This window comes from Suncus etruscus, chromosome 5, assembly GCF_024139225.1.
Source record: "Suncus etruscus isolate mSunEtr1 chromosome 5, mSunEtr1.pri.cur, whole genome shotgun sequence".
Taxonomy (NCBI): domain Eukaryota; kingdom Metazoa; phylum Chordata; class Mammalia; order Eulipotyphla; family Soricidae; genus Suncus; species Suncus etruscus.
Window position 1 is genome coordinate 131,087,417 of NC_064852.1, and position 19,434 is coordinate 131,106,850.

General features: G+C 39.8%; 1 protein-coding gene across 1 annotated transcript in view; it reads right to left on the reverse strand.

Moving 5' to 3' along the window:
• The window catches only part of GULP1 (GULP PTB domain containing engulfment adaptor 1), a 262,846-nt gene extending 244,281 nt beyond the window's left edge, over window positions 1–18,565 (reverse strand). The window contains exons 1-2 of the mRNA XM_049773274.1: window positions 18,261–18,565; window positions 9,186–9,275 (exon numbers count right to left, since the gene is read on the reverse strand). The gene's annotated coding sequence lies outside the window, so the exon portion shown is untranslated. The remainder of the gene's footprint in view (window positions 1–9,185; window positions 9,276–18,260) is intronic.
• Window positions 18,566–19,434: the final 869 nt, after the last annotated feature.

Sequence of the window (19,434 nt, forward strand, 5' to 3'; positions counted from 1 at the left end):
TTATAAAAAAAAAAAAAAAGAAATAGCTCCTGGCAGGCACGGGGGACCATATGGGACACCGGGATTCGAACCAACCACCTTTGGTCCTGGATCGGCTGCTTGCAAGGCAAAGGCCACTGTGCTATCTCTCCGGGCCCAATCTTTTTATCCTTTACAGTAAAGATTTCATTAGTTATAGCACATAGATCTAATGCAACTTTGACCTAGTCCTCTATTTCTAGGGCCTTTCCCCTACTAGTCTTCCCCTACTAGTGTGTTTTCTTTTCTAATATTTCGCTGTTTCAAGCATCTTCTCACACACAACATAAGATCTCTTTACTTTAGGGGGCCAGTAAGATAGCTCAGTAGGTAAGACACATGCAAGTGGCTAATCTGGGCTCAATCCCTGGCACCCCAACCCATAAGGTCTCCTGAGCACCACCAAGAGTGATTCCTGAGCAGGTGTTAAGCTAAAAATAAAACAAAACAAACAAACAAAAAACACAAAAGAAAATAAAAAAAAACCATAAAAAATAAGATTGTCTTTCTGTGGGAAACCAACTCCAAAAATTTCTAAAAATAAATGATAGATTGGTTAAATGGTCAAGAATTATCAAAGTAATTATTATACTCAAAAATTGTGTAGTCATCTGTTTAGCTCTGATAAATTGTATTTTTATTTTCTTATCCCAGGCTGTCAACCACTGATCTTGAAATATTTCCTATCAAAATAACACACATCAATTCTTAACTACATCACAGCATATTTTTGTTTTGGCTTCTAATTAGTGAACATTAATCAGTGACATGTCTATTTTTACTCCCACTTTTCTATATATAATGGTGAAGTATACAAAATAGCTTTAAGTAAATGAGTTCCATCAGAGCCTTCTAAAATGTTACTATAAAAGTTCAACTTGCTAATACAACACTGTAGGTTTGGGATATAAAATAAAAACATTCCATTGTATAATATAAAGGGAAAAAATCTATTGTCTTCTTTATACTTAACTGTATCTTAGAATATGCAGGAGGGGAAATTTTAGAATACTTAAGAGATTGAAGTTGCCAATTCCAAGTGGTCCTCAAAATTGCTTGGCTTCTGATATGCTTCTGCACTTTGCATTTTTCCTTCTTCCTTGCAATAACAGGAGAGACAAGTCCACATTCTTGTATGTGACAAGTCACATATGTAGAGTTAGATGTGAGGAATGACTAACCACTTCAGTTAGCCACGCTACTAGCCACCCAGAATGAATGAATGGTACAAACTGTCAAGCTTGCCTTAGTTTAGTAAAAATCTTTCCCTTCATAAAAAGCTTTCCTGCTAGTACAGCAAGTTACCTCTCAGTCTCTCTTCAACCTCGTCTTTTCCATACATATATTTAAATAAAATAAGAAAAAAATAAAACAATTCTTGGATGCTGTCTAAAATACCTGTACAAGGGGCTGGAGAGATAGCATGGAGGTAGGGCATTTGCCTTGCATGCAGAACAGTGGTTTGAATCCTGGCATCCCATATGGTCCCGAGCCTGCCAGGAGCAATTTCTGAGCATAGAGCCAAGAGTAACCCCTGAGCGCTGCCAGGTGTGACCCCAAAAAACAAATAAAATACCTGTACAAGTCCCCAAATATGCAATTCTACTAAAATTGCTGTTGCCATGGACACCAGTAATGCTGACAGAATAGATACAATAGTCATCGTAAACTGTTTTTATCATGTGTCTTTACTTTTTGTCCCATCTGTGTACTATTGATAATTATCTCCACTCCTCTCCTCTGATTTTTTATGTCTTCTATGACTCACAATCTCATAGACTTACTTCCTTATTGGTTCATTCCTTCTTAGATTTGCTAGTAGACTTTGATGCTTCTACTCTGGCTAAACATTAGCATTTTAGGTCACTAAAATTTTTCCTACCATATTGTTAGTTTACAACTTGGCTTCACCCAAAGCAAGGATCTTCCCTGGCTTCTCTGTATTTATTGGTTTACTCTAAAACTTATTTTCACCCAAAACAGAAATTTTCTCTACTTACCCTTTTGATCTACGTATCCAAAGCCTACCTGGGCTGGACTGGCTATAGATAGACCTTTTGTCCTTGCTCCCCAGCCTTGGTGATTAACAAACTCTACCGTTCTGGTGGGCTGAGTGCTCTCATTCCACAAGACAAAAGGCTGCACAAACACACACATGTTCCACCCTCTCAAGCTGGTTTATTTCCTGTGGCAACCTCTGCTCACTTTTTCTGGGATGGGATTATGGCGTGTGGAGCCCAACACCATATAAATTTTTGTTTTGATGACACTGAACGAAATACTTGGGACCAAAGAGATGGTACAGCAGAAAACAACCAGAGTTCAATCCACAGCACTCTTATTTGATCCCCTGATCCTCAAAAGGAATTATCTTTCAGTACAGAGCCAAGAGTAGTCCTGAGCACCACCAGGCCTGGCCATGGCCCAAAATTTAAAAAAAACAAAAAATAGAAAAAGGAGCAAGGAAAAAAAAAGAAAGAGTATCATCCATGTGACCCCCTTAACCTCATCTCTTCTTTTCCCCTTTGCTTTTATTTTATCTGTTCATCTCCTTTGTTTTTTATATTGCAGTAAAATAATAAGTGAAATTACCCAATATTTTTCTCTCTCTTGCAAAATTTTCACCTATAATTCTCTCCATTTTTTCTCCAAATAATAAAAGCTTGTCTTTCTATATAGCTGAATAGTCCAATATATCAATGTAAATCGATTATTTATCTACTAGTCCACTGGGTCAATGTAATAGATTCTATATCCTATCAATGAACAGATCAGATTTCTGCACATGTTAGTAACTGTAAATAATGCTGCAGTAAACACTTTGGTACGAGTAATTCTTTCAGCTAATGATCTTTTATTCTTCATATAACAAAAGTAGGAGTGTTGGATCATTTGGTAGTTTTGAGTTGTTTTTATTTTTCCTGGTGTTTGGGTCACAACCATCATTGTCCAGGGCTTATTTCTAGTTCTGTTCTCTGGGATCACTCCTCCCTGTGCTCAGGGAATATATGTGGTCTGTGAACAAAGCAGAATTGGCTGTGTGCAGGGCAAGTACATTAACCTTGGTTGTTATCTTTCCAGCCCTCAACTGGTACTGTGACGTTTAATTCTTGGAATAAACTTTGGCAGGAGAAACAGAAGGGTGGGTAAAACACTTGTCAGGCATACAGTTAACCCAAGATTGATCTCTACCACTGTATATGGTTCCTTAGCACTCTCAGAAGTGATCCCTGAGCACTGCCAGGTGTGGCAAAATCTTTTTTAAAGCTTCAGAGAACTTGTGACATTTATATTTCACCAACACTGAATATTACTCATTCAGTAGAAACCTTTGCCAATACTTTGTGTTAACGAGGCTTTGGGGGAGTTTTTTTGTTGTTGTTTGTATTTTGTTTTTGATGCACAGCATTTTTTCAGAGAGGTAAGTGAGGATATTTCTTTATTCTTATATGTTATTATATATTACATATATATTCTTATATATTCTCTAATAATGAGGTGCTGAGCAAAAAATGTAGCTCAGTGATAGAGCACTAGCCTTGCACACATAAAGCCCTAGAGTTGATCTAATCCATTCCTTTTTTGTTGTTATAGTCCTTGCTATTTCCAGAAGCTATATACTGATTTATCGGAGCTTACATGGAGATGCAGCACATTTGGCTGCAGTGTTCTCCCACCTGACTACAGAGTCTGACTATAGGAGGCAGAATTCTTATAGAACCTGGAATCCCAGTGGCAGGTCAGGAGACTATACTCCTCTATGTGGGATGGTCCTAGAAATCACTACTGCTTCACACATGCAGGGCAGGACTCTCTACCCCAAATCACAACCCTGGATTGCTTCTGATCAGTTTTAATGGCTTGGTTATTGTTTTGTTTTTTTAGGTAACATCCAGCAGTGTTCAGGGCTTACTTCCAGCTCTCTCCATAGGATTTACTACTGGAGCTGCTCAGGAGAATGGGCACAGCACAACAATCAAACCAGAGTTCATTGCTTGCAAAATTTGTGCCTTAACCCTGTGCTATCTCTGTGGCCCACTTCTGTACATTTTTTATCTGAGTTGTTAGTTTTTCTGTTGCTAAATCATGAATTCTTTACATAATTTAGATCTTAGTTCCTCATCAGATACATGATGTACAAATATCTTCTATTCAGTAGGCTGTTCTTTTCATCCTGCTGATTATTTCTTTCACTTTGTAGACACTGCTTTACTTGATTTATTTTTGCTGCTATTTCTCTTGCTGCTGAGATTCAGTTCTTAAAGAAAACTTGTATCACTTATGTTTACTTCTATGTATTTCATGGATTCAGGTTTTCATCAAGGCTTTTGATGCATTCTGAATTTTTCTGGAAGGCTCCCCTACATGATACTCAAAAGTACCTGGGCATCATTTCCACTGATACTCAACCAACTAGACCAGAGGTTCAGTACTAGGGTTGGGGATGCTGTGCAACCCACACTCTACAAGTCTAGGGATCACCAGAGCCCCCTCAGCAGTGCTCTGGGTCCTCCAGAGCCAGATGATATAGACTGGGGTCACCAGGATTACACCAGCAAAGCTTGAGAGAAAATGTAGTCGTCTAAGCCATATCTGGGATGTGTATATTTCTTGTAGTACTTAACACTGTCACTATCTCCACAGAATCTCCTAAATGCTTTTATTTGTAAAGTTAAAAAACAATGCACTTGGGGCCAGAGAGATAGCATGGGGGTAAGGCATTTGCCTTGCATGCAGAAGGACGGTGGTTCGAAACCCGGCATCCTATATGGTCCCCTGTGCCTGCCAGGAGCAATTTCTGAGCAGAGAGCCAGAATTAACCCCTGAGCGCTGCTGGGTGTGACCCAAAAACCAAAAACCAACCCCCCCAAAAAAACAATGCACTTTATATTTTCATATATTTATGTTTGCTGTTTCTAGTCATTTTTCCCAGTATCATTAGATTAGAGATTTTTCCTTTTTCCATTATACTGCCATGCTCCTTTGTCCTAGATTAAGTTAGTGCATGTGTGGCTTTATTTCTGAACTTTCTACTCTATTCCATTGATTTCTGTGTCAACTTTTATTCTAATAATGTACTGTTTAAATTACTTCTACTTTATAACATAATTTCAAGACAGTATGATGATTCCAGTTATCTTCCCTTTTTGATAAGCTTCCTTTAACTATTCCAAATATTTCATTACCACATATGAACGTTAGCATTTTTGTTGTTACATAGAACATTTTGTTGTTACATGGAATTTTATTAAGAATTGTAGTCTGGGGGCCGGGCGGTGGCGCTAGAGGTAAGGTGCCTGCCTTGCCTGCGCTAGCCTAGGACGGACCGCGGTTCGATCCCCCGGCGTCCCATATGGTCCCCCAAGCCAGGAGCGACTTCTGAGCGCATAGCCAGGAGTAACCCGGGCGTCACCGGGTGTGGCCCAAAAACCAAAAAAAAAAAAAAAAAAAAGAATTGTAGTCTGGGCCCGGAGAGATAGCACAGCGGTGTTTGCCTTGCAAGCAGCCGATCCAGGACCAAAGGTGGTTGGTTCGAATCCCGGTGTCCCATATGGTCCCCCGTGCCTGCCAGGAGCTATTTCTGAGCAGATAGCCAGGAGTAACCCCTGAGCACCGCCGGGTGTGGCCCAAAAACCAAAAAAAAAAAAAGAATTGTAGTCTGTGTATTTTTTCTGAAAAGATTAATATCTGGATAATATTAATTCTACCTCTTCATGAACATGAAATGTCTTTCCATGTTCTCTCTCTCGTGCTGCATCTCTAAAATGTCCTGAAATTTTTTCCATTTAACTTTTTCAGCCTTCTTTGTTAAATTTATTTTGAGGTAGCAAAATTTATAAGCATATAAAATAAAATACATATTCACTGGAAAACTAATAAAATCATTACTATGCAGACAATATGATTTTACACATAGAAAATTCTAGACTCCACAAAAAATTATAAACAAAAATGAATACAATAAAGTGGCATGCCAAGAGTCTACTTTTGAAAATCTCTGCCTTATTATTTTTAAACATTAAGACAAACAAAATTAACTTTCTCCCGTTTAGAAATTTGTCTTTTGAAGTGATACTTTCTTTTTTTTCTTTTTGGTTTGTTTTATTTAACTTTCCTTCTCATGTTGTGGTCAGTATTGGAATGTCTATAGGTCTTGTATAGAGTTGTAAGCTGACCAGGGATCACAAAGTTGGACCCTAAGATCAAATACTATATCACTGACAATTATACTCAGTGATATAGGACAGTGCAGGAATTCAGCCTTTGTTTGCAAAGCAAGTGCTCTACATTAAGCCATGTCCCCCAAAACTAATGGTTATTCAGGATTAACTCTTCTTATCTATAAGCATTGAATAGCTTTATATCTCTCTATATCTTATATTCTTGACAATGATGTACTACTTTAAGAGCACAAGTCTTTTACTTTTAGACACTTAACTTTTCTTCATGTATTGTAAATGGAACTAAACAACTTTTTTCTTAGAACTAAATGGGAGAAAATTGTTTGCACACTATACAACTGACAAAGGGATAACACCCAAGATATTTAAAGTACTCACAAAGCTCATTAAAATGAGCAACCCCATCAAGAAATAGGGAAAAGAGCTGAACATACATTTCACAAAAGAAGACAGATGGCCAATCGGTCCATGGGAAAAAAAAACTTTTATTCATTTATTATCAGGAAAATGTAAATAAAAATGACCATTAGCTACCAACTCACATAATACACATGTTGGAAGGACAAAAGGAACCCTACCTGCTATTGATGAGAATGTAAATTGGTTCAGTATCTATGGAAAACATTATGGCTATTTAATAAAATAGGTATATTAGGTAGACCTAATATGTTGAATCAAATAATTAAAGGATGGGGCTGGATGGTTAAGGATGCCATCCCAAGCCACGTGGCTCCACAACCCCCATCCAGCCGGCGGGTCCCAGGCCCAGGTGAACGGTGGAATCAGACTCATCCAGAGACAGGCATCAGGAAGCATCAACTTTATTTATGCCCTATTCACCACATGTGTGTGGCCTATCTCATAACCTTTCAAGCACTAGTTATTTTTGGCCCAGCATCTTAACTCCTTTCTGCATCTTAACTCCTTTCAGCCATCTCCCTTTGGGCTCCATGCTGGTCAAAGACCAGAACGCAGAGACCCAAAAGCCAGAGAGCCCAGCAGGGCAAACCGGCCTAATCCCTTCGCTCAAAGGCTTATTTATCTACCTATTCCAAGACCCCTCCCAGAAATGGGCGGGTCTCAGATAGGTACACCTACACTAATATATAACCTAGTAATTCCACTTGCAGGTAACTCTTCCAAAAAATACAAAAATACTAATCTGAAAAGACGTAAGCATACCTCTTTTAGTAGAGTGCTATTTGTAAGGGCCAAGAAATGGAAACAATTCAAGGGCTCAAAGACAGATGAATGGATAAATAATCCGTGGTAATCATAAAGGAACAATACTACTTAGATATAAGAAGAAATAAAATCTTGCCCTTTGTTACAGGTTGCAACTTGAACAGGGTCATGTTAAGTAAAATAAGTCAAAAGAATAAAAGACAACTAGCAGATTGATTTTTTCATATGCTGGATAGAGAAGCAAAGCACAACATAAGAGCATAAAACATCAGTGGAACAAACCCATAAACTCTGTGACCCCAGAAATAAAATTGCCAAAGAGATAATAGGGAGGATAGGTTAAATTGTTCAATGGAATGTTCTGGAGTTTTAGATCAGAACTACTACATGGGTGGCTGAAGTATGGCAATGAAGAAGTATTATTAATGCTTCTGAGGTATGGCAATGAAGAAGAAATTATTAATATCTCTAAAACACATATAGTCATGTAAATAACATAACCCCAAGAATTGCTTGCTCTACTTTTATTTATTCTTTTCTGTTTGCAGGGGAAGCACACCCAGTAATGCTCAGGCCTTACTCCTGGTTTTATCCTCAGGGAGACCAAGCCAAGGACACTGTCATCAAGGTAAACACCTTAATCCGTTTTTGTTTCTCTAGCCCAAAAGATACTTTGTTTTTCATCAAATTACCTGCTTGGTCTATAGTTTGCTAATTATGGAGCCTGTTTTAAAAAAAGATTACAGACCCCAAATGGTGTCTACTTAGGCCATACCCTGGACCCCCAATTAAATAATTAATTACAGTTTTGACTCTCATCAAAGTGGAGGCCTAATTGGCAACCAAGAATCACCTGATTGACACATGCTAGATTATCTGCCTGGCAGAGCCCTGCATTTCTTGTTTCCTTTTTTTTTTTTCTGGCCACACCCGTTTGATGCTCAGGGGTTACTCCTGGCTAAGCGCTCAGAAATTGTCCCTGGCTTGGGGGGACCATATGGGACGCTGCGGGATCAAACCGTGGTCGCAGTCCTTCCTTGGCTAGCGCTTGCAAGGCAGACATCTTATCTCTAGCGCCACCTCACCGGCCCCATGAGCCCTGCATTTCTTAACGCAACCTCTCCATTTTCCAACATGGATGAATGTGGTAAAAACTCCATGAATGGGGTGTCTGTGATGGGGGAAAACACAATATAAAAATACTATAGGGCAGTGGGGCACAAAGATTGATAACACAGTCAGAAAAATGGAGGAAGATAACCTTAGTATAAACAAGCAATGTGGTTTTCTTCTCTTCTATTATTGTCTACTATAACATCCTTGTTCCTATTCCCTCTTATCTATAAAATCAATCATTTTGAACAGTTCCTCAGGACTACTTTCTATCTGCTAGATTGTGGACTGCGATTAAGTAAACTTTAACTGAAGGAAATTATTATAGTTGTAACACTTTATTTTAGTAATTCATTATGAGCAACGTTAAATGTACCTATTTGTTGGCTATTTATGTTTCCTTGGTCTCTGAAATTTTTATTCATTTTTTTATGTATTTTAATTTTCTTTTCTTATTGATAGGTAAGAATTTTGTATATAGTAAGGAAGTGAATCACTGCCATATTCATTTGTTCATATTTTAATAACCTTAAATGTGTGACTATTATTCTATTGCAAGTCTTAAAAAGAATAATAGTATGAAAACAAAATAAATAAAATTTTAATAGGCCTCAGTTAACTTTTTAACAAGCCTCAGACAAGTTTTTAACGATTAATACATTAAAAAACATTTAGCTTAATACTTACACATTGATATAAGTCCTCTGTAAATGCTATCTATGTGAGGATGAAAAATACTTTTTTCCTCTATCCTTTTAAGCTCTGGACTGGGGATCTCTGTAACAAAAGAAAGATTAATAAGACAGAAGCAAACACCTTGATGTTATATAAATTTTAGCGACACAGAAATCTTCACTGAGAAAGGAAGACCCTGAGGAATGAGTTAACTTGCAAGTTTTAATGTTAGGATTAAAGAAGTTACAAGTATTAGGAAGATATGCTCAAAGACTATGAGCTCTGGATTTCAACTGAGAGAAACTCAGCAAGATCATTCTAATTCCTCCCTATGGCCCTTGTCTTAGAAACAAGAATGCTCCTTTCTTGCAGGCATAGATAGAGCATGTTGTACATATAGACTTTGTGACTATGTTTGGGAAGGTCAGAGAGTGATCCCTTCACTGACGTTTCTCAGATTCCTTCAGCTTGAAATATTCAATATGACAATGTGCCACATTTTTGAGGCGCTGCATCCTGAACCCTGTCATACTCATGTTATTAACTCTGACTTGTTAAAAAAAAATCCTTTTTTATCTGGGCTAGAGGTATGTAAAAAAAGTTAAGAAAGAAGTGTGTGAGTAAAAAAATGTCCTTTAAAAGAGAAATAATTTATTATTTTCTTTTTACTCAAATAGTTTAGCACTCGTGGATTAAAACTAAACTGGAGTTGGTCAGATAGTACAGGGGTCAGGATGCTTGCCTTGCATGCAGCTAACCTGGGTTAGATCCCGGGCATCCCATAAAATCCCTTACACTGCTAGGGGTAATGTCTGAATTTAAAGTCAGGAGTAAGCTGCAGGTTTGGCCCAAAACAACAACAATAATAAAAAAAAATTTGAATTATCTGGATACTTATCCTCTATTTCATTTTATATCTTCTAAAATCCAAATTAGAATTTCTACTAAATTTCAAACATAAGCAAAATCCTTTTATAATTGTTTCCATACCAAAAGGCATTTATTCACACTCAAAAACTCTGAAGAATGTGGCTCCTTTTAAACCAGAAAAGGTCAGTGGGAGGCATCCCTATTCTGCAAGGGCAAAGGGGTGTTCTAGGACAATCCCTGAACAAGAGCCTCGAAAGGAACAATAATCCTCTGAGAATTACAACACTTTGTATTCTCTGTTCTTTCTTGTCTAGCTTTGAATGAAGGTCATGATCTCATAAAGGAAGCATCTCAAGCATGTTTATTGCATTTTTATGCAAAAAACTAATATGCAATTTCACTCAGTAACAGGGGAGGTCTTTTCCCTTTGAATGTCTCCATCTGTAAGTCATCCTCTGATGTCTCTTTCACTCTTCTTTTCTATTCAAGTTACCGGCAGTCTAAATCCACCGCCAGCCCAACCTCAACACCATCAACACCCACTCTGACATCACTTCTACAAGAGCCCTCCTCCTGAGCACTGATCCACTGGTTGCTTGGCTTTAGAGCAGGTCCAGCTAGTCTTCACCTGCATGGTGTAGACACCTTGAGGATTGTTTCTCACACCTCCTCATTCACAACAAACCTGCCCCTTATGACATTTACCCTAGTATTCAGCCTTTTGGATATACTTGGGTTTTTGGTTCTGCTTGTCTCCTCCTCCTCTGAAACCATGAGGCCTCTATTTGGGCTAAGGAAAGCAATAACTCCTTTCTTTTTTTTTTGGAGGGGGGGACATCTGGTGATGCTCAGGGGTTATTTCTGGCTATGCCTCAGAAATCACTCCTGGCTTGGGGGACCATATGGGATGCTGGGGGATCAAACCACGGTCTGTCCTAAGTTAGCAAGTGCAAGGCAAACGCCCCACCATTTGCACCACTGCTCAGGCCCCAGCAATAACTCTCTTAAAATAAATGTCTCTCTTGCTCTGCTCAGTTCTGATCTTGACCTAATTAATACCCTTTCTTAAAGCAAAAAGACAAAGACTTGATTTTTCTTCCTACTTTGACGTAGCATATCACATTTTAAAGTAACACAACCAGAAAGCCAGGATTATGGCTGAATGGTAAATGTACTATTGTCAGGCAGAAGGCCCCAAATCTAGTCTCTAATACCATTCCATAGCCAAGTGTGACTACAGGGGCTCCCTGGCACCACCACACCACCAGTCTGTGCACTCTGGGACATCTCAATAAAATGTATTCCCGAGAGCAACAGAATCAAGTATACATACTCCAGTCTTAACAACAACCAGCACAAAAACCAACCACCAGAGAAGGAACCATGGAGGAGGAATTAAATTACAAAACCTAAAGAAAGTCACTTATGTTAAGTCCCAGGCCACCCAAGTAAAACTTAATTTCAAATTCAAGCTGTAGGAAAACTCATACCATAAAACAAAACACTGTATTTACTATGCAGTTCTTAAAAGGCAGAGAAAATTAAGGTCAAAGAAGAGCAATCAGCAATCAAACCCAAAGAGGCAGAATGCAAGACAAGTTTCTTACCCCAGCTACTCTATCTCTGCTCCTTTAAAGCAATTTAAATTAGGCATACTCTGTCCTCTGAAATAACTTTTTTCCTCCAGTGCCAAAGACAGAACTCAGAGTCTCACACACTCATAGTAAAATGCTCTATTGACTTATAGTCCCAGGCCTAAAATAAAAATCTTTATCAGTATTCATAAACCTATGTTTTAATTCAGCCAAGTGGAAATTAGGGTAATGAAAGTATTGGCTATTAAAATTCTTTTTAAAACATAACACTGCCTTGATGTTGAAACTAGCTATGAAAGAACTCGAAAGAGTGAAAACAAATATATATTCTATCAGCTCTGAATTACTGCAAACATGGAAATTTGTCCTCACAGCACAGATGGTTCTAGTTGCATTTTTGACTAAAATGCTATCTTAAATCTAACGATTAAGGACAAACAGAAAAGAGTATCTTTTGATGAACTATAATATAGCCCTACTTTAAAATGCTTTACAGGGGCCAGAGAGATAGTATAAGGGTTAAGCCACTTGTCTTGCATTCCATCAATCTTGGTCCAACTTCCTTGGTCCCTCACCTCAAACTGTGGAGAGTCACTTTTGAACAGAGATCCTGAGCACCATTGGATGTGGTTGCAAATGTCCCCCAAAATAAGTGTTTTATAGCCAAATATTTAATAAGTCACTTAGGAGGCTATTAATTATGTTCTATGTTTTCCTTCAAACTTCTCAGTGCACTGTGTTTCAGTCATTAAAACGACAATCACCATCATAGGGGGCAGTAGTAATAGTACAGAGGGCAAGATGCTTGCCCTGCATGCAGCCAACCTAAGTTGAATCTCAAGCATCCCATATGGTCCCCCAAGCTTGCCAGAAGTAATTTCTGAGTGCAGAGCCAGGAGTCACTCTTGAGCAACACTAGCCCAAGAAATAAATAATGTATAGCAAGAGAATGACTCAGTGGCTAAAAGTGCTCCCCTGCAAGCTTGAGACTATTCACATGCAACGAGTAGACAACGTAGAAACAAACTATGAGATATTCTGCATACAGTCAGATGTGTTCAGGCACAACAGCTAAAACCCCAGCTAGCATCACACTAAACAATGAGAAAGCATTGCAGCATTGAATGAGACCTCGAGTGAGCACCACAACTATAGTGGGAAACCCTGCTCACAGCACCTCAAACAGCAACAAAGGGTAAAACCAAGTTTCATATCCATCTTTGCAATGTAGCATCAAATACAGTGACAGTTACAGGCTTTACAGAGCAACTCACTTATTTTTATTATGTGAGAAAACTGGAATAACCTTTTCAAAATCATCATTAAATAGACAATACTAAAAATGAGATTAATCCCAAAATTACTAAAACTAGACTATTTCAATGCAAACAGTAAATTTGCACTTTTCTCCTTTAATGTACCTGTGTAAATTAACTGTCTTCTAATGAAAAATAAGCATGCATTATAAACACCAAGAGAGTGTCTGAAAGAATTTTCTGGCATCAAATATATACAAAATTAGCAAATAACAGCTTAAAAACAGTTTGAACACTATTCCTCTTCCAATTTGAATATACTTAACCTCCCACAGGAAAAAGTTAAGTTTCCAGTACTCTAAAGATGTTAAGGCGAACAGTCTTAGATCCATCAGCCTCTAATATATTTAGAAACCTGGGCTCACAGCAGCCTTACAATTGGATAGTATAATGACTCTGCAATTCCTTATTATATTCCCACAAAATAACCTCTTTTATCCTTCAAAGGTCAGAAAACAGATTGCAAGTTTGCACAATAAATTACAAAGCAGACTGCTAAATGAAATCTATATAAAACTGAGATTAAGGGATGGAGATACAGTACAGAATTAAGGTACTTGTCTTGCATACAATTGACCCCAGTTTGATCCCAGACACATATGATTCCACCACATCTGGTCCCCTGGGCACCACTAGAAGTGATCTCTGAGCATAGATCCTTAAGTAAATTCTAAGCACTAACAGATGTAGCTCTACAACACCCCAACTGAATATAAATAAAAACAGAGATTAAGAATTAAAGATTTTTAATTTGAAATCAAAAGTTAAGTGACTTTTCATTTTACATTAAAATACTCCCAACACTCCAATTTAGCAGACTGGACATATATATAACAATAAAGCTTACTAAACCTTCTGCCATTGTATTAATGACTTCATTGGTGATACAGTAATTTTCACAAATGAGCTTGCTATTGTACTTTTTCTTTCTTTTTGTTCTCTTCCACTTTTTTCCTTTCCATTTTTTTTCAATAATTACTTTCACTAATCTGGAAACAAATATATTATGATTAACCATGTCAACTATCTGATGCATTTCTTTGAATAATTTTTTAATTTTTCCTTAAACATTAATATCTTCTTTGAGCATACAGAAAAGAGTTCCTAAAGTATTAATCTGACCATGAAGTTAGCCTAGTAGTTGGATATAGAAAATATGGAACTTGTTTTCCCAAAATTTCTCTTTTTTGTTAAGAGATTAAGAAAATTATTAAATCTACTGACAAAATAAAATAATTTGTTGATCAGTTACAACAAAAAGATATAAGAATAAAAGTTAACATAAAGTATTCAGCAGAGATTCAATCCTTAAACAATTTATTTCTACTCATTTCTTCTATAATGCATTATCTGTTCACCTCAGAAACTAACGCAAAGCATCCATAAGTGCAATAGAGTACTCTTAGTTACTAAATTAAGTTGTTTATTTTGCTGGCAGGCCAAAGTAAATATTTCACAATTACTATGCATAAATCAACAATAAGATTACACACTATAGATAGAAAAGTAAACAATTACACATTTGAAAAATCCTAAGAAGCAAATTCATAGCCAGAGCAACAGATCAATAGGTAGAGTATATGTTTTGCCTGTGAACTTTTAGGCTCTATCCCTGGCACATAGTACTCTGAGCACCGCGGTACAGAGTACAGAGGTGGGAGTAGCCCTTAGTCACCGTGTGGCATGGTCTCAACACTAAAACACAAAGCAAAATTTCATGAACAGATCAGTTTTCAGGGACATAAGAGAATATTACTGATATTAGTTTAATGAAATAATAAATCACTCCAAAATCTGTTCTCCCTTAGCAAAACTGTAGATGTTAGTGGAAACATACATTCTTGATAGATATAGAATTTTGTCTCTCTACTGTACTTCCCAGGAGAGAGCCAAACATTAACTTCTCACACAGACAAAAGTTGAAGTAGGCTTCAAATAAAAATATGTTATCCTGATTACTGGGGACATAGTACAGGTGTTAAGGTTCTTTCCTTGCTGCTCACTATTATGGAAATATGGAAATACCAGAACACCAAAACACCAAAAAACAAACAAAACAAAACAAAAGAAAAAAAACAACCACACAAAAACCAAGCAATCTAGAATATATATAGAGAGATGTAATATAGAATCTGAAAAGTAAGTGAATTTTCTTTGTTCTTTTATTTTGAGAGAATGACTCAACTTCAACCATACAAAATTTCAACCAGTAGTCTCAAAAATTAATATCTATGATTAAATTAAGTTGTTCTTAAGTTACAAAATAATTTTTATAAGCTTTATAAAGCATTTATAGAAATGTTCCTATTATCAATGTGTACTTTAATCATAAATATAACTATTTTAGTCCTATCATCTCAACACTAGCCAGAAATTCTATGGCCTTCCTGTTTAGAAGCCTAGTAAAAGAATCTCATCTCTTTTTGGCTTGTTTGTTTATTGTTTTTGTTTTTGTGCCACACCCAGAGGCACTCAGGGGTTACTCCTGGCTCTGAGCTCAGAAATAATTCCTGGCAGGCTCTGGGGATCATATGAGATATATGGGTCCATCAGGGGTCAGCCTCTTTCAAGGCAAACGCCAACCACTGTGATATCGCTCCAGCCCTAGAATCTCATCTTATTTTTAGTGCTCATTGTAAGCTTACAATTATATGAAGTAAAGTTTCTTTACAAGTGGAAAAGCTGAAATCATAAAGAAAATACTTTGTGGAGGCTGATTCATAAAGTCAATCTCAGGAAGTTCACAAACTCATCAACTGAGCAAAAACAGAGCCACATTCAATGTCCCAGCCCACAACAGAAGACCTAGTTCTCTGAAAGGAAAAAAGATGACACAATTTTATCACATAAAAGAAAGGTCTGGCTTTCAGATAAGAGAGAATTCTTGCCTAGTCGGGATCAGAAAGCACAGTATTCGTTAATGGACAAATGCGTGAGATACTGAGATGACCCCAACTTTTTTGCCTCCAGCATCAAAAGTAATATCTATTAATTGGGATAATTTTTAACAAATGATTTTTAACATTTTTAACAAATAACAACGATGACAGACTGGACATGTTTTCCACTTTAATTCCATGACCCAAATCTGTGCCATTTGAGAATACCTAATTGAATTCTTCAATTTAGGTGGAAAAAAACATCTGCTCAAGATTTCAGTCAGTACTGGATATTTAAAAATTAAAATAATTTAAAGAGCAAGGTTAAGAAATTGAAGCTGCAGCAAAACTAGCTGAAGTAGAAGACAGAAGGAGTAACAACGTATGGGTATTAGTAAGTCCCAACAACACAAACATCAGGTCCTCAACTGATAAAAGGTCAGAGTTGAAGACTCCTGAGACGTATCCCACTGCTAGAGAGCTCTACGCTTAGTTTGTATTTTAACCGAAAGCTCTGATCTCAGCCACCTAAAGAAACCTCATTTGCCAAAGGAACCCCTTGTTTAAGCCCAAGAACAACCCGCAGCTCCTTTCCAATTATCCCTTGCAACTTCCCCCATCCCTTTCATGCCTGGCTACTGAGCTCAGTCTCGTTTGGCTGTCGGCCAAGCTCCTCTCTTCTTTCCTTGTCTGTCGTACAAACTTGGAAAACACTCCTGGACAGCTCAAGGAGACCTTTTAATTATGCAACGGGGCAGTACCTTAGTCAGTCTGCTGTTTCCAGCAAGGCTTTAGAGTTGTCCAAGAAGGCCCTCTCCCAATTGGTGCGTTTTCTAGCAAAGTTACTTGTTTATGTGGGGGCAGGAGGGGAAGACTGGCAGAAGAAGGGCTATTAGCACATCTGAAATTTTTCCAACTCCTCTGTTTCCTTCCTCCTAACATCTACTCTTGTCTCCTTACAGCTCTTTTGAGCCCCTAATAACCCTTTGGACATCAGACACAATTCATCACTGTTGAGTTCTCCTTTACAAGCCTTAAAATTTAACCAGCAATCGTGACTAGCACACTCTCCAAAAAAACTTTTATGCCTAAATTTTTGTGCATCATTTTTTTTAATCAGCTCCCCCCTCCAAAAAAAAAAGTGAATATAGAACCTTTTCGGATTGACTGCATTATACTTTGTCAAACTTGCAGAGGGAATGCGTGTCTATAGATGCATGGCTGCAATGGTAAAAAAAAAAATAAATAAATAAAAAGTATGGCGTGCTCAAGTTTGGCGCGCGGGGTGGATAGGTGAGGAAGGAGGATGGGTAAGCACCCAGAATATGATACCTAGACTTACAGCTTCCCCAAAACAGGAGGTTTGCACAGCCCCCCTAGGTGAACCCACCGAGCCCAAGAGCAGCTTCGTCTGCTTTACTCCACTCCACCCATGCACGCTAGTTCCAGCTGTAGCTTCCAGCTTCCTGTTCTAGTCCCATTCAACCTCGTAAACACATTCCAAGAAACCCAGCCTGCCCAGAGTTCCCCCCGCACCCCGGAGTCGCCTGAGCGGCCCTAGGAGCCAGTAGGGGGGAGAGAAAGGGGCCTTGCAGGGCTCGGTTCCATTAAGGCGGACCCCAGCCAAGGAGCTCAACTAGCCACCCCGAGAGCCCAGGGTCTCTCTCGGTGCGCTCCTGGATGGCAGGGCCCGTCCCAGAAGCAAAGGCTTGCCCCAGCCGGCTATAGAGAGACCATGTGGTGCCACCCCCGACTTGCGCCCTCCCCGCCCAGGGCTTTTTAAAGAATCCGTAGCCATATCTCGGGGTTCTGCGATCGATTCCCCGCCCCCAAGCCCCACACTCTACTCTCCCGGAGCCAACAACAAAAGGGACTTAAGCTGGAAGAAGTTTCTCTCCGGGGGTCACCGGTCCGTGAGCCGGCGATGACTCGCTCCTTTAGTCCCATCTGCTCCAAGCATTCTCTACAGGAGCGCCCCTCTGCCCCCCTCCAGCTCCAGCCCACCATCCCCAACTCACTTGCACCCAACCAAGGTGGCCACAAAGAGCTTAAAGCGGAGGCGCCCGGAGTGCGGGAGACCTCAGCGCTTCCTCCCAGGTGGGGCTGGCTCCCCGTTATTTTTCTTTCAACAACGCCCTCCAAAAATCATCAACAGGTCTTCAAGGCTTCCCCTGGGGTGCTGGACGAACTCCCCCAGCTCCTTTTCAAGGTTCTGATGGCTTCTATTCCTTGCAACCTGCAGGCACCAAATCCCCCCCTCAAAGCCCGCCTGCCTTCCCCGCCACTTGCCCACCGGAGCTGATGACCACAGCCCGGGGTCCGTTGTTTTAAAGACACTGCAAGGCCCGATGGCAAGGCTGGACTTGCAATCCCGGGGTGGTGGGGCTGGGGAAGGGGGTCCTCCGAGACATCGGTGGGACTCAGTACCTGACTTAAGACACCGATGCCGCCAGGGCAGGGGCATGGAGAACCCCGCCGCCGCCTCCTCGCTGCCGGGCGATCGCTACTCCAAAGCCCAGATCTTGGGGGCGCAGCTCCCGCGGGGCGAGAAGGAAAGTTTCTCTGCGTGCAAACCGGTGGGCTGGACGGACTCGGGACCCTGCGAGCCGCTCCGGCTCTCTGGTCCCCTCCTTCAGTAGGCTCGCTTACCCCCCAACTCCCTCCTCTTTCTAATCGACTGCAGCCCCAACTGGCGCAGGCAGCGGCGGCGGCCGGGTGCTCGAGACTCGGGACGCCGGGTGTCTCTCTCTCTCTCCCCGCGGCGGAGAATGCGGGGCTCCCCCTTTTGGCCAGAAGGAAACGCTCCCCGGACTCAAAGCTGGCGCGCTTCGGGCGAGCTCCTTGCTTGCACACTTGCGTCTGGGACGGGCTGCATTTCCGCGCGCCCACTGGTTTCTGTGTATGGCGCGGTGGGGTGCCATGTGTCCCCACCTCACCCCCTGAGCTTTCTGGTGTAGGCACCAGGGACTGGAGAAGGAATGAAGGTGGGATGGGAGAGAGATCCGATGGTGGAAAAAAGCCTTACCTTATCTTGCTTGGACGCAGACAGCAGCCACAAACCCTGAACACCCACATCCAGCCGCCTCTCCTTTCCAGCCTTCCCACTGAAAGCCCCAGAAGGGGAATGACAAGACTATACAGAGCTGCCCAGGCTCTCTATTCGAACGCACCTTTCAGACAGCTTGAACTAAGTAAGAAAGGGATCAAAAGTGTCCAAAAGAAGCACACCTCGAAACCGAGTAAGACGTGCCTGCCTTGCGATTTGGATCAAGAAAGCATCAACACGCTACTTGTTGCTGCTGCTCTGAAAGTATTTATTTCTATCGACTTTTTCTTTCTTTCTTTCTTTCTTTCTTTCTTTCTTTCTTTCTTTCTTTCTTTCTTTCTTTCTTTCTTTCTTTCTTTCTTTCTTTCTTTCTTTCTCTTTCCTTCCTTTCTTCTTTCCTTCCTTCCTTTCTTTCTTTCTTTTCTCTCCTTTTCCTTTTTTCTTTTCGTTTTCTCTTTCTTTCTTTCCTTCTTTTTCTTTCTCTATCTTTTCTTTCTTATTTCCTTTTCTTTTTCCTTTTTCTTTCTACCTTTCTTTTCTTTCTTTCTCCGGTCT